Below are 16188 nucleotides of genomic sequence, written 5' to 3' on the forward strand. Positions count from 1 at the left end.
AATTTTTTTATTTTTAATAAATTTGCAAAAACCTCAAGTAAACTTTTTTCATGTTGTCATTATGGGGTGTTGTGTGTAGAATTCTGAGGAAAAAAATGAAATTAATCCATTTTGGAATAAGGCTGTAACATAACAAAATGTGGAAAAAGTGATGCACTGTGAATACTTTCCAGATGCACTGTATGTTACATTTTACAGATAAATTGGTAATTTCGTTTAAATAATAAATACTGTTAATAATGACACACATGGGGGTGACATGGTGGTGGAGCGTTAGTGCTGCTGTCTTGCAGGGAGTAACGTTGCTGATATTCCCTGCCTGGAGTTTGCATGTTTTCCTGCTGGGTTTTCACAGTGTGCTCCGATTTCCTTCCAAAAATATGCAGATTTGGTTACACTAAAATGACGCCAACATGTATGTGTGTGCTTGTATTCACCTTGCGATGAGCTGATGCCTCGTCCAAGGATTGTTTCAGCCTCATGCCTAATACTAGCTGAAATGGTCAAATCTCTGGACTGATGGATTTAATCATTAAACATCCTTTTCAGAGATATTGCGGTAAGGTGTCATTGGAGTTTAATGGGTGTTCCAGGCAATTCACAACACAGCGAAGCCGAACTTGTTCTCCCCGTGATAATATCTCGCACTGCCACCTGGTGGATTCTTCCAGATTTACGTAAAGTACGCGCACAAGTATAAACAGTACAACGCTTACATAGCAGGAGTGTCCTCTGCAGCATGCGTCGCGTCGTGTGAAGTATAAATCCGGCCTAAAAGTCCTCCAAGTAAAGAGGGTCTACCCATAATGTAATGTAAAGTCAACATCCAACCTCAACCCCTGCTGTCGGCAAAAGTCAACATCCGCCCTTAAACAGTTAAAGTGCACATGAATCAATATTATTTTAGAATAAGAGAAATAACTATTACCGCATTTAACTCCCTTCTCCATCTCTTATTTACATAGATATTTACTTCTCCCTTTCTTTTGTTTAATGTTGCCTTATTAAAAAGCCTTAAGCAATTTTCCTTTAGCTAAGCTCTCCTTCTCAGGGGTGGGGTTTGATTTGTCTTCAATTTTGTTGGGTTATAAATTGATCTGTTTGTATGGAATGATTACAATGAAAATTAATAAAATAAAAATATAATAAAAAAAAAATAAATAAAGTGCGCATGGTATAGTGCAAATAACTCTGGCCTATTAAAAGTTAGCATCTAAAAGATTAATATGAGATAATAAGTCTAGCTGTGGTTAATGTTGCTGTCTGTCTGTTGCGAGTTGGCACTTCTCCCTGTTCTTGTGGGTTTTCTCTCAGCTACTCTGGGGTACTTCTCACATTCCACAAATATGAAATTGAGATGTATTGGTGATTGATAATTGCTTCTATTTGAGTAAGTGTGCCCAGTGATGAAGGCTGCCAATCCTGAACTGGTTTAACAAAGTTTGAAAAAGAGCGGGTGGACAATACAACATGAGAAACAGTAGAAATATGATAACTTGTCTTGCTGACCTGTCTGCCTAACGCTAATATGTATTTTAGTGGTTATTTGAAATAACTGTCAAAAAATTATTTAGCATAGAACATCATCCATCCATCCATCCATTTTCTAACCCGCTGAATCCGAACACAGGGTCACGGGGGTCTGCTGGAGCCAATCCCAGCCAACACAGGGCACAAGGCAGGAAACAATCCTGGGCAGGGTGCCAACCCACCGCAGGACACACACAAACACACCCACACACCAAGCACACACTAGGGCCAATTTAAAATCGCCAATCCACCTAACCTGCATGTCTTTGGACTGTGGGAGGAAACCGGAGTGCCCGGAGGAAACCCACGCAGACACGGGGAGAACATGCAAACTCCACGCACGGAGGACCCGGGAAGCGAACCCAGGTCCCCAGATCACCCAACTGCGAGGCAGCAGCGCTACCCACTGCACCACCGTGCCGCCCACACAGAACATCATTTAAAGTGAAAGTAAATATTCAATTATTAGAGGTAAACAAAAAAAAAATGTCAAAGTAGAAGTTATGACATTTATCTCTTCATCAGTGTATTTTAGTATAACTTCAACTACATGGTACAATACAAGTTACTGCCTTCATTTTTACTATCTTGTACTATACAAAATTAAAAAATATACACATTTCAAATTTAAAGTAAAGCAAAATAATAAGATGAATAAAAACACATTGCATACAAATAATAAATAATTAGAGCAAGTGAAATACGGTCACGCAACATTGACTGTGTGGTAATCTGGGTATCCATGAGGTGCTGGGAAGCAACAATGTGCCTTTTCTACATGAGCTCAGCCTCTTCAGGGATTCTGAATTTAATTGAAAATATTCTTCTGGTTGGCACCACGATGATCAGGAAAACAACTGAGATACAGCTGTTTCTTGAAGCTTTTGAAGGATTTGCATTTTTTCCCTAAATCAGTGGTGCGGTTAGGCAATTTATGTGGTCTGTAATATCAAATGTTCTTATTTACCTTACTTACCAAAGCATTTTGTTTTCTTGGAAAGGAAGTGTCCTTACTGGAACTGATTCACAGAGTTTTGTTTGATTTGGATTTGAAGTGAGAGATCTCTGGGTCTGGTCCACTTTGAGGAGCTTGTGAGAGAATAAAGGAACCATCTTGGGGAAACAGCTTTTTGTAAATGAGGTGTTTGAATGCAGTGCATATTAAAAAAGAAATATATAGCATTTGTCTTAGAAATAGCATGAAGAGACTAATGCAATGGTTGGGTAAACATAAAATGGCCTAGGTGATTTAAAAAGTGACTAAGTGTCGCATACACAGTACACAATTGTCATGTACACAGTTTTCCGTAAAAGAATAAGTGCTGAATTTAACCCTTAAACCGCCTAATACTTTGCACTAATGCACCACCAGATCTCAAATACCTTTTTGTTGCATTCTGTAAGGAAACATCACAATTCACCAAGAACAAGTGAAATTTTAACGGAACACATATATTTTTCAGGCAAAGAACATCGCAAATACTGCAACAATGATTATTTTACACACTGCCAATGAACTGTAAAAACTATAAAAAAAAACTACTGCAACAATCTATTATTATATGTACAAGGTGCAACTGACACCATTGATGAAATTCAGTAAATCACTGAGCCAACTGTGCTTGAAATGGCTGCACACAGAGGTAAGCGCTGATCCTTGCAGGCTAGTCTAGTGCTGCGGCTGAATCCCAGGGACAGTGATGCTGATTCGCTAGGGGATGGCAATGGTCATGAGCTGGCTGCTCAACAAATGTACGGCACGGACTAATGAGCTCCGGAGTGCTGGCAAATTGCTCAGTGAAGCAACTTTAGCCGGTTACGGCATTCAACAAATGTACATTGCCGAAGATAATTGGCTGCAGTATGCTGGCAATTTGAACTGGGAACCGACTATAGCTGGTTGCGGCATTCAACGAATGTATGCCACCGAATATACTGAGCTCCAGCATGCTGGCAAATTGCATTGGGAACTGACTATTGCTGGTTGCGGCGGTTTAAGGGTTAAGAGATCTTTAAGGACAAGAATGTAGTAGAAATGAGACTTGTATTTGGGTATGTTTATTTGGGTATATAAGCCATTGAACCAATCAGAGGAAGCAATAATTCAGCACTGTTATACAAATTTAGTTACCTATAAGAATGACTCTATGTCTCTGTTCTGTGACCATTTTCTGACAACCTCTGCCCAGGGCACTGTCCCTTAATAGATTGCTGTAATATGATGCTCCCTCTTTAGCATTTGCTGAAGAGAAATTAAAGATGAATGAACAAGTTTCCTCCTGCCTGATTCCTGGCTCAAAGAGGTCCTAGTTGAAGACAACATTTCTTTCTTTAATATATTTCCAATTTAATTTCTTCCACAAGCTCAATAAAGTTATCTCATAATGTTTTTTTGAAGGACACAAAGGCAGTCAGGCTATTTCAATCTTATTCCTATAGAATATTTACAATACATAAGATCTTTATTGGAATATTCCTAAGGTATTTTGTTTTAGGTGGTCAAATTAAACTATAAAAGTATCAGTATAGTTATGTTTCCATCAGCAGAGTGGTGGTTCTGAGGCTAGGGATATGCACCAGCAATCGGAAGGTTGCTGGTTTGAATCCCATAAATGTCAGAAGTGACTCTACTCAGTTGGGCCCTTGAGTAAGGCCCTTAAACTGCAAATCCTACATCCTGGGTATGACATTAATCTGCATACAGCCCTACAAGTCGGTCCTCCAGCTTACAGGGAAAAATGGGTGGTTGGCAGTAGGATTGGCACTCCAGCCACTGTAAAAAAACCTCACACTGTTCAGTGTGGTGCTAAGGTGTCACCGTTGCACTCGGGTCCCAATCCAGTTGATTCGTCGTGTGGCAGGTGCAGCAACGTGCTAAGAGTGTATGCTTCCAACCTCTCTATCTTTCTATCAATGTACAACACTACACTTTTAAGAGCTTTAATATGATGTATTACCGTTTTATTTTAGATAATCTTTTTTGAGGTGTATATAATATTTCAGTTCCTTGCCTGCTTGTTCACACCAAGTATAATTTACCTTTTCAAGGTAATATATAGTCAGATTTTCTACTTCTGTGCAGAATATGTGAATGTTTACATTAGGAGACTGCCTTCTGCCATTTTGTGGTCTACAATCAACTCTTTAGCTTTTTCTGCTAGACTGTCAATTTCTGAGGCTGGATCTTGCTTTTTTATAGATGCTATTTACTAAACTCTTCACATACTGTATATGTGTAATTAATGCTTGAGCTTTACACATCCTTCATATTTGTAGTAAAATAAAGTCACTAGGATAAAGAAGTTGCTAAGTAATGGCAGATATTTAGTAGCTGGGACTTTCCTGTGGAGTAGGCACTGTAATTAGATAGAAAAGAACGCAGGTAAACAGAGAAGTGTAAAAGTGGTTTTACGATGCAATACTCTTTAATTTCCTCACCAGAAAACAATTTTAGTGAGTTTTGCATTTCACAATTACAAAATCACCTGCAAAACAAATTTTTGTGTCAGTTTTGTGAAGCTGTATGTGAATCGAACCTTGCCTGTTTCACTCATCACTAGTGTGGGGTGCTTGAAGCTGATCAACAGTCTGTGGTCTTTTACAAATGGGAATGCTGCTTATTGTAGAGGCAAAAATAAAAGATGGATGTTGGCATTTCTCAGCCAGGTGGGAGCAAAATTAAAAGTATATGGGAGAAACCCTGCCATAAATACAGTGCACTCCTGGGTACTGTATATGACAACACTCGCTTTGCTCTAGGTTTAGTCCCTGCCTTGTGTCCAGATCGGCCGGCAATAGTTAATTTCTTTTCTATATGGAGCAAATGGGAAGATAAATGGATGGAAGGAAAATCTCAATTCCAGTTCATTTGTTTTGAAACAGTTTGCTAGGATTCTATGTGACAGGCTTGTGTCTGGCTGATTCTACCTGATCTTTGAGTGGTGTAGTCAGCTGCCATTGATTTCTGTTGTTATTTATGTCTGGCTTAGTGAAGCAGCATTCCATCATGAAACAACACAACACAAGCATTACCAATTTAAAATGAATCCTGTCTTAAAAGGGAAAAACAGGTGTCACGCTTAAAAGAGAAACCAATTACATACAACAGTGGTAACAGGAAGCAAAAAATAAAAAAAAGAGATATAACAATAGGGAAGGTATAATGAAAATGTCTTACCTTGAAAATGCACACAAAACATAATGAAAACATGTCTTTGAAAAATATTCAAATAATCATTGGTGATCTCTACATAAATGAGGTGAAAATATTGTAAAGGAAGTTCTGCCCTTGCCCAAAACAAAAGAAAAATACCAAGTACAAGATCTGGCCGATTTTATTGTACAAGATAAATAAAATGCATCTATAAATAGGGAGAGACATACTGTAGTATTATAATAAGCAGATAGAAAGCAAAACATGGCTGACAAAAATAAGCATCACTATAGGACGTTGGACCCCGTCTGTCCCTCACACCATCTCTCACTTCATAAGTACTCATGCGGTGTACTTTTATTATACGCAAGCTGTGAGGTTGTAATATAAAATATTGCAGTCATTTTAAATTGTACACGTTTTTAATGTAATTTAATAAAATATTACTGAATAGTATGACACAGTCTAGGACTATCTGAAAATAAACCTAGGATCCACCTCTCCAGTGCTCATTCGTCACTGGTCACACTTTCATCTACTGTGGGATTTGCACGTGTATCACATTTCACTCCAGTTGTTGAATGTTCTTTGCAGACAAAATCATCGTTGTCATACATATGTAAGTACCCACGCGGTGTACCAAATGCACTATATGGAAGTTTCGACTGTGCCTCCACTCATAAACCCGGCTGGGGGCACACTGGTGGGAAACCATTGTGACAGTGTACTTGTAGTGAGTCAAGCTGAGGATAGATGGCGGATGCTGCCAAAGGACATTGGACAAAAATAACTGAGATTGGTGTACAAAATACTCCAGCATAAGTAGTTAAGGGTTAAGTTAAATTGGTCCTCCCTGCTACCCTCCAGACTCTTCTTCTTCGTTTGTCTCTCTCCCCAGTTCTGTGTTCAAAGGCCTTCTGGTCTTAGAGAAATACTTTCTGCATGAATTTGTTAAGTGCTTCTGACTGTGACTGCCTAAATAGTTAAGCCATTCTGTGCCATTTGTTCCCACTATTTACCAAGGGAATGATGAAATAATGATAATTAATACTTATTTACAAGAAGTCTTTATATATAAGAAGGCCCTCTTTAGATATAGATGTGCACCAAAGACATTTAAAAGTGTTTAACTATTTTGGGAGCTTTAGATAAGCAAAAGATAGAGCTGTGCTAAAGATTATACCATCTACCTGTTGTGATGGACGGCCGGCAGCTCATCCTGGCCGACACACCCAGGACTCTAGATGGCCTCTTCCCTGCACCCTAGTGGTGCCCCGGATTCCCGCAGAGAATCATGGGAGATGGAGTTTGGCTTCACAACTCTGCTGGGTACCGTGGGTGCCACTGTGTGACGCTGCAGGGAGACGAAGGGATTTTTGGTTCCCATATAGCCCGGAAGAACTCCCAAGTCACGGGGACTGAAGAACTGAAGTACTTCCAGGCTGAAGAAAATACAAGTCTCCATCTGACCCGGAAGTGCTAATGAATCACATGGACAGAAGGACAGGAGCACTTCTGGGTCAAGAACTATATAAAGGACTATGGGAGACCCAGCAAGCGAGCTGGAGTTGGGAGGGAATGTGACAGAGCTGCTGGGAGAAGAGGAGGAGAATTGTGGTGTTGATATATTGTGTGATTATTATAGTTACTGCCTGTTTGTTGTGGTGGCGGTGCTTTGGGGCACTTTACAGAAGAAAATTAAAATATTTCTTAGTGCTTTTAAACCTGTCTGCATCTGTCTGTTGGGTTTCATGGGGCAACAGTGCCCTCAAGCGTCCACTTATTGACACTGTATGCTGATTGGTGCAAAATGAGGTTCCTCTTGGCTGTGTTATGCAAATTATTCTAACTTGCTTATCGTTGCTTTGCTCTCTTCTCCTGTCTTGTCAAGTTGAACTGACCAGTGCACATGGCAGGCTCCCTCAAGCTTGTTGTCATAAAGAACTTCCAGCTGGTGGAGGCATTTACAACTGTGATCTTGACTGTTCTTCATGTAATTTCCTTGACTCTGGCTACACTTCAGGGCCAATATGCTTACAGAGAATCTTGTGGTCTGACTTCCAGGGTTTCATTTAGAGGTCTCAGATGTCCCTGTCTCACTGAGAGTAAGGAACAGGGGCCCCATTTAAAAAGTTTGCATACACACAAAATGAGCCTCGAAGTGTTCGTACGCAAGTGTCTCAACACAAACATCGGGATTTATAAAAGAAAATTTGACAGGGGAACATGCATTCAGTCAACCCTTGATATACGACCGGCCTGACATACGAACAACTTGCTTTACGACCAACATCTTGCGTTACGACCCGAATGCGGTCACGTGTATCCGCTTGTGCGATTGTAAACAAACAGCTGAGAACGTTTGTAAGCGTCAGTCGGAACCCAGATACATGTGTTTGTGGACGTAATTTCGGTCAGTGCAGTGATTTATAGAATTCATTTTGATAATTGCTAAGGAAGGAAGCGAAGGTAACAAAGGTAAAGAAAGCGATCACAATCGAAACGAAGAAGGAAATTGTGTGGAAATATGAGAGTGGCGTTCGTGTGACCGATCTTGCTAATATGTACAGCATGTCGAAATCCACCATCTCAACAATGTTACAAAGAAAAGATTTGTATATGGAAACTCCTTCCAAACAACAACCACCTTCCATTTCATTCTCCTTCTCCTTCCTTCTTTCAAGCCAAAGATGTCAACTTAAATGGTGAGTACAGTATGAAATTGTTGAATTCTGGTACGCTAGGCACTTTTTATAACTTTTTGGTTAGTACATTAGACAAATTATTGGTGTTTTTGGTAAATTATGCACATTATACAATCCCTTTCTATTAAAAAAAGTTAAGTAAGTGTTGCTGTGGGCGGTTCGGAACACATTAAGGGCATTTCCATTATTTCTTATGGGAAAAATAGTCTTGACTTACAACCAACTTGAGTTACAACCAGCCCTCGCGAACGAATTGAGTTCGTAAGTCAAGGGTCCACTGTATATTTATGACAACTCTTACTCATGTGTACAAAACATTTTGGAGAAAGTGGGAAATGAAGACTCTTGTGATACAGAAGGTGACTCACATCTTCTTGTATAATACGCTACCGTGGCTGTCCGTTTGTCTGTCTAGGATTTTAAATCACCTGTAGCTTGCAAACCATTTGAACTATTGACCTGAAATTTGGTACACATATACTATGTGATGTCTACTATCTTCTTTCGGGGTGATGATTGACCTCCAAGGTTATTCCTCTTTTATTTTTATTTTATTGTAGAATCAACTCTGGGCAGCGGCCATCAGGGCGGCTGTGCGGCGCATACGTACAGGCGCCGTTCTCATCCCTACCACCTTCGCTATCACATCTCCTACCTCTTCATATCTTAAATCATTCTTGAGGCAGATTGAAGACTTAAGTGCCAGCTTAAGTGAAAAATTAAGGAAAATGTACTAAGTAATTGCAACACAAACACTGACTTAATCAGTTTTAACGCAAAAAGATGCCAACGAAAGAAGAGAAAAAGCGGGCTGCTAGGGTGGAGACCAAGAGTTGCTCAGGAAGCAGCAAGCGCATCAACTTCTGAGCAAACGAATGGTAAACACACAGAGAAAGAATATGAAAACTATGAATGCTCAAGTCAAGTGTATTCACTGCATGTTATTGTGCAGTGCGCCATTATTGGTGCATAATAATTCATAATGCCGATCTGTTTTTATACTGTAATGTGTGGTGATGTAACAAACATAGTACACCTTAAAAGTGATAATTATGATGTACAGGCTGCATTTCAGTTCTCTGTTAAGAGGACCAATGCCGCATATTTGCATTGAAGAACATTTTTGGTTATTCATTAGTTTATACCAGCTACCTATTATCACTTCTCTGGGAATTGGCCAAAAAGTCAGGAATATCTCAGCCAAGCTTTTCTCCATTATGCCCATTGTGCTGGAAGCCTTTTACTGAAATGTGAGGTGCTACATTTAGTTTTCATGTGATGTGGGTGCACATGCAGAAATCATAACATGCTTTTGTCAACGTAAAAGGGAAGATTGCAGCAGTGTCCAGTTCTTCTAATGTAATTGGAGCAATTTACTGCACTCATATTGCACTAAGAGTATTTAGCGAGAATGAAGCTGCTTTTGTTAACAGTGAGCAGTGACATTCCATTAATGCACTGGTCATTTGTGATGCCAGCGAAACGTCATGACTCAGTGGCCTCAGTCAACCCATGATTAATTTTATTTTGACCCAAAGTAGCATTTGGCAGAAATTGTGGTATTGTAAATGACGGCTGTCTTGTTAGTAAGGTAACTGGCCGAACCCTCCGTTTTTCATATGGCCAGTACTATTCATTATAACAGTAATCATATCATTACATGTGCCTGCTAATAGCGGCTACCTGCTCAAATGCTGGCACCTTGCATCTCTTCCTGACCCCCAGAAAGCAGAGAAAAGGCACTATAATGTCATACATGATCTTGCACTCTCAGTCTCAGAGTGCGGCCAGTTGCTGTTGAATGGAGGGCACGGGGTCGCGATGTGTCAGGTGGGAGGTTGCTCTACCAGCCAATGAAGTTCTACAGCATCATGAATGCATGTGTAGGAAGTTCATTAGCAGGGATGTTTCAGGATGTCATTCGAGGCATGTTCATGTTGGCACATTTACAAGGTGATTGTGATCTATAAAGGATAATGAAATGTGTAAAGGCAGGCTTTGTTTATCTGATTTTTTGTTCGGTGTACACATTTTCCTGTTTTTTTGGTGTACGCATATTTTCATGCTCAAATGCACAAAAAGCTTTATGAAGGAGACCCATAGTCTGCCTCATAGTAATTTAACTTCCTGGCCCTTCCAAACATTGTGAAGACCACATCTACTATATTACAAAATGGAGTCCTTGGTAGATTCTTAGTGGTCTGATAGTCTTGTATTCATTTCCGTGTTATTTCTAGCTGGTTAGTCCTCATAAAACAGATACTCTAGGTGTGCAACCAAATCAAAATCAGACAACCTCCTTGTTGCCATCTGCCCACATCATAGATCTTATTGAGTAGAGTCTCATTAGTAAAGCAGGCTTCTCGGTTCTGACAACTGACATTGCAGTACAGCAATACAATACAATGGTCCTTTGGAATGAGCAAACGTCTCTGGGCTGATTAACCCCCACAAAAGCGGTAAGAGTGACCTTTAATGAATCACATTACCACATCTGAGTCTACCAACGATAATCATCCTATTTCCCTTTCTTCTTCTTATTTATTTATTTCAAGGTGACACGGTAACATCTGAGATACAAGTGGTTACATTTGTTTAGGTTTTCCATTTGGAGCACATGCAGGTGAAGTGACTTGCTCATGGTCACACAGTGTCAATAGTATTCAAACCCACAACCTTTGGGTTTGAAGTCCAAAGTCTTAACTATTACATCACACTGCCTTTTCCTTTTATCCCTTGCATTGCCCTGCTATTCCAGTGCCATGTCACAATTTACATACCCTTCACACAATTAACTGTACTTCACTCTACTAAATCGGCTATCTCGTTCTCCTAAAGTTTTTCCCACTTTCCTGTAGGGTCGCTATATTGGTTGTACACTTCCTCGCCTGACGCTCTTAGGTCCCCTTTCACACAGTCCAGCCACTTTCTCTTTGATCGTCCTTTTCTTCTCCATCCCAACACCTCCATATCCATGATTCTTCTCTCCACATTGTCTACCTCTCTTCTCATGACATGCTCATACCACTTTAACCTTCTTTCCTGTATTTTCTTTGAGATTTCCTAACTTTAACCGTAACTCTAATTCTCTCATTTCTGCATGAATGTCTTTATCAAGAATCGTTACTCCACACATCCATCTCAACTCCCTCATTTTTGTAGCACCTGGTTTCCTTTCATGCAGCTTTTTAACTGCCCAGGTTTCTGATCCATACAACAATGCTGGAAACATCAACTATATTGTAAAATAATTTAACAATGTACAAATATCTAAAGATACATTTAACTGCATATACTACAAGAAATCTCAATTCCTCCAATATAAACCCCACTTAATCTGGGTATTGGGAACCTGCAAATGACCAGTACACATGTTGCACAAGGAATGAAAAAAGGACCCCTATCATGCTGGCAGCATAACTCATTCTCTTAAATAATTAAAATTATACATAACTTCTTTTTCATTTATAAATAAAAAAGCTATTTATTTAAATTTCTTCATTTAAATATTTTTTGCTTATTAAAAGGCATCATCCCAAATAAAATGTGCTATCCAGTCTCTACTGCATATGTACAGTATATTTTTTTTTAACCTCAAAATGTATTCAGAGTCTGCATTAATAAAACATTGTAGGAGATTCAGCTACATATGTGAGTAATGGCTGAGTCATGTGCAGTTGTACATTAGTACAGCTCTGTGTCATGGAGAAAGTTTAAGTATGCAACATAAAGGAACATTCTTACTTTATAAAAAATTCAGTACTCACCATTTCTTTTACATTTTTTAATTATTGTTTTAAAGTTATCGGACTACATTAACAATAGGAAAATAACTCATTCTAGCCAATACTCATGCCTGACATTTTATTGTGTGCCTGCTTTAAAATTTTATTTCTCATATTTCAACCTCTACAGCCAATGGAGCTTTACACTCGCTTTTCCGCAGCTCAGAAGTAGAAGTGTTTTGTATTATTGCACCCTCCGTGGCTATTTCTCCTAATAGCAGGTATCTTATATTAGAAAATCTTAAAATTGTTATAAAACAGACAACAACTTCAAAATTAAATACCTGATACTACATTATGTGTCCTTCACAAACAGGAAGGTTATGAGAATTCTGTATTTCCTTAAATCTGACATGTTTATTGGTTATTTTCTAATTTTTACACAGAAGAGTGCTTTTTGACCCTCTTCTTCTCCTTCTTCCTCTTTTAAGAGTCTTCCAGACATGGTTGGATTTCCTTCTTTCTCCCAACAAAGTAATCTTCTCATCTCCCAGCCTGCTCTTGTATGCACTGTAAGTAGTGTAGGTATACCCAGAACATCCAGAGTTTTATTTCTGGGTCTTTTGCGGATGTCTCTCAAGATGCATGTGGTCTTACTGTGTCTTTCTGAGACAGGACGTTGGAGGAGCTATACTCAGCCATTGATCCTGGGAAACAAAGCATTGCCTAAATCTTTGGGAGATCTGAACAATGTCCATTTTGTGTGCAAATTCTAGCTATCACTTGTTAGAAGCTGCACACAGAAGTGTTTAATATCACATTTCTTCAAGAACTCAGTTTTCACATATGGCTGGGTAGTTTCCTGCTATATTCAGAAACGAGTGTAGAATAAGTGGAACCTCATACTAGTATAAGTAAAATAGGCCGGAAAACACTTCCAATGGGTGCCTGTCCAAACCAGTGAAGGGGTCAGAGGCTTAATGTGGAACAAGAAGGATGAACAAAATAATTAATATAAACAGTAGTGATGAGCAAACCCACTGAATTCACTTTGTCTCCAGTTCAGTGAAAACATAGAAAAGGTAAGAAATTTCAGTGAACTTTGTGAAATGCACTGAAGTCAATGGGGTAGGAGAAACCATACTAGTTTTGAGTGGATTATAATGGTGCAGTGCTTTTTTAAAGGCCACTACTATGCTGAACCAATTATAGTGAGCAAAAATGTGACCGGAGCTGTGAGGCAGCAGTGCTAACCACTGTACCACAATTCTTCTCCAAGGCAAAATTATACTTCCAAGTCCACAATACTCTGGGTCTTAATCTCTTTCTGTGTCCCCTGAACATTTATTACTATGACTAACATCTACAGAGCCTGTGATGCACATATACTCTGCCATCTGTCCCTGTGTCTACCCGATCTGCACTACATAGCACGGAGCATAGCATGATAAATCCAGCAGAGAAGTCACAACATATAATGAATATACATTTTCATAATATTCTTCTGCAGTGGGTTGGCACCCTGCCCAGGATTGTTTCCTGCCTTGTGCCCTGTGTTGGCTGGGATTGGCTCCAGCAGACCCCCCGTGACCCTGTGTTCGGATTCAGCGGGTTGGAAAATGGATGGATGGATGGATAATATTCTTACTATGGTCAGTACCTCTCACATTAAAACACTATGAGTACCGATCAGCAGTAACATCATCATTCCTACACGCGGAGAGCAAATTAGGCAGTGTTGTAACGTGTAAGATGGAGTACACTTGCAGTACGTACACTTGAAATTTGTGATCATGCACAACACAAGTCAGGCCTGGTAGTGACATCACCAGTCAACATGGCTCCTACAGCTCTGTGATGTCACAATGACCTTCCAAAGCATAATGGGGTGCTGAGGTAAAAAAAAAAAAACCTGACAATTTATACAACTCCATTAATCCTGTTGACTACTGTAGTAGCAACACTTTGAGATGTGCTGACCGGGCCACCCTCTCCTCAGCAGACACCCCTAGGCCAGCTGCATGTCCTTGGTCTGCCTGTGGATCTTGCTCCAGTGGGTCAGACTTTGCATAACTGATATGAGATGAACCTAACTACATGGCCAAATTTTCCTCAGCAAGCTGCTCTACAGTATATCCAGAGAAGCAGCAATTCTTCTGCAAGGTCCTCACATATTGTTGAACTCCGAAACTTCTCACGATGATTTAAAGAATGAATAATTCATGTATTGAAATCTCATTTTGCCTGCTTGTATTACCTTCTCATTGAGTGGTTGCTACAGAGATGCGTAAGTACAGATGTGGATTTAGACTGACTGGTAAATCATAAACTTTTTCCAAGCACCTTTCCTTCACTTTTCCATCACTATTCAAAACTGCTGTCGCGACCACAGGGGATGAACCCAGCCACAGGGGATGCACAAACCAGTGTGTTTCTTCGTGCTGGTCCCAAACCTGGATAAATGGGGAGGGTTACGTCAGGAAGGGCATCGGTGTAAAATTTTGCCAAATCAATATACTGACAGCAATACAAATTTCCATACTAGATCAGTCGAGCTCCGGGGTTACCAACAACCACCACCCAGTACTATTAGCCAACAGGGTGCTGGTGGAAAGTAGGCTACTGTTAGCCGAAGAAGGAGAAGAAGAGTGGGAAGATGTGTCCGGAGGCAGGAGGAGAGGAGGAAAGTAAAGAGAGTGGAACTGAGAGTAGGAACTTTGAATGTTGGCAGTATGACTGATAAGGGGAGAGACTTAGCAGATATGATGGAGAGAAGGAAGGTTGATATATTGTGGGTGCAAGAGACTAAATGGAAGGGGCCAGGTGGATCGGAGGTGGATTCAAATTGTTCTATCATGGTGTGGATGGGAGGAGAAATGGGGTAGGAGTTATTCTGAAGGAACAGTATATGTTTTGGAGGTGAAGAGTAGACAGAGTAGTGATTATGAAGCTGGAAAGTGGAGGTGGAGCTTCATAATCATTACTCTGTCTGACACTCTTTTCTGGGAGGAAATGCCTGGGAGGATAGTGGTGAACCATCATCTTCGAGGAAGAAATGTGGTTGGAAAAAATCTTTAATGATCGTGACTGGAGATCCCTTAAACATTCGGTGAAATCAAATCATAAAACATCAACAGCAGAACTTAACGGCTACGTTTAACAGTGGAAGTTAACAGCATTTCCACACTCACGATGTGAAGAGAGTTCAAGGTATTGGGACTAAAGAACTGTGTAGCATTAAGAAAACCACTTATTAATTAGTGAGGCTAATTGGAAAAAGGGGCTTACTTTGCTAGGGAGCATAAGGATTGAATTCTGGAGTAATGGAAAAATGGTAATGTGGTCTGATAAGTCTAGATATACCCTGTTCCAGAGTGATGGGTGCATCACAGTATGAAAGAGGTAGATGAAATGATGCACCCATCATGCCTAGGGCCTAGTATACAAGCCAGAGGAGGCAGTGTTATGAACTGGGGTTTCTTCAGTTGGTCAGGTCTAGGTTTAGCAACATTATGTGTCCAAAATGTGAGGTTAGCTGACTACCTGAATATACTAAATGATCAGGTTTTTCCATCAGTGTATTTTTTCTTCCCTGTTGGCATGGGCATAATCCAAGATGACAATGCCAGGATTCATCGGGCTCAAATTGTGTAAGAGTGGTTCTGGGAGCATGAGACATCATTTTCACACAAGGATTGGCAACCACAGAATTCAGACATTAACCCCATTGAGAATCTTTGGGATATGCTTGAGGAGACATTATGCAGCAGTCTGACTCTCCCACCACCAATGAAAAATCTTGGTGATAAATTAATGCAACTTTGGATGGAAATAAATGTTGGGACATTACATGAGCTTATCAAAATGATACCAAAGCGAATGTGTGATGTAATCAAGTTAAAGGCAGCCAAACAAAATAGTACAGTGTGACCTCCCCTACCACACCCCTCCATGCAAAAAGCAGGCAGTCTGAATTATTTAAAGTTTTTTTAAAATCATTTTTTGACAATAAATAAATCATGCATAAGTACAGTATTCTTAATAGCATATACCAGTGGGGCAAAAAAGTATTTAG

Source organism: Erpetoichthys calabaricus, chromosome 6 (genome assembly GCF_900747795.2).
Source record: "Erpetoichthys calabaricus chromosome 6, fErpCal1.3, whole genome shotgun sequence".
In the NCBI taxonomy this organism is placed as follows: Eukaryota; Metazoa; Chordata; class Cladistia; order Polypteriformes; family Polypteridae; genus Erpetoichthys; species Erpetoichthys calabaricus.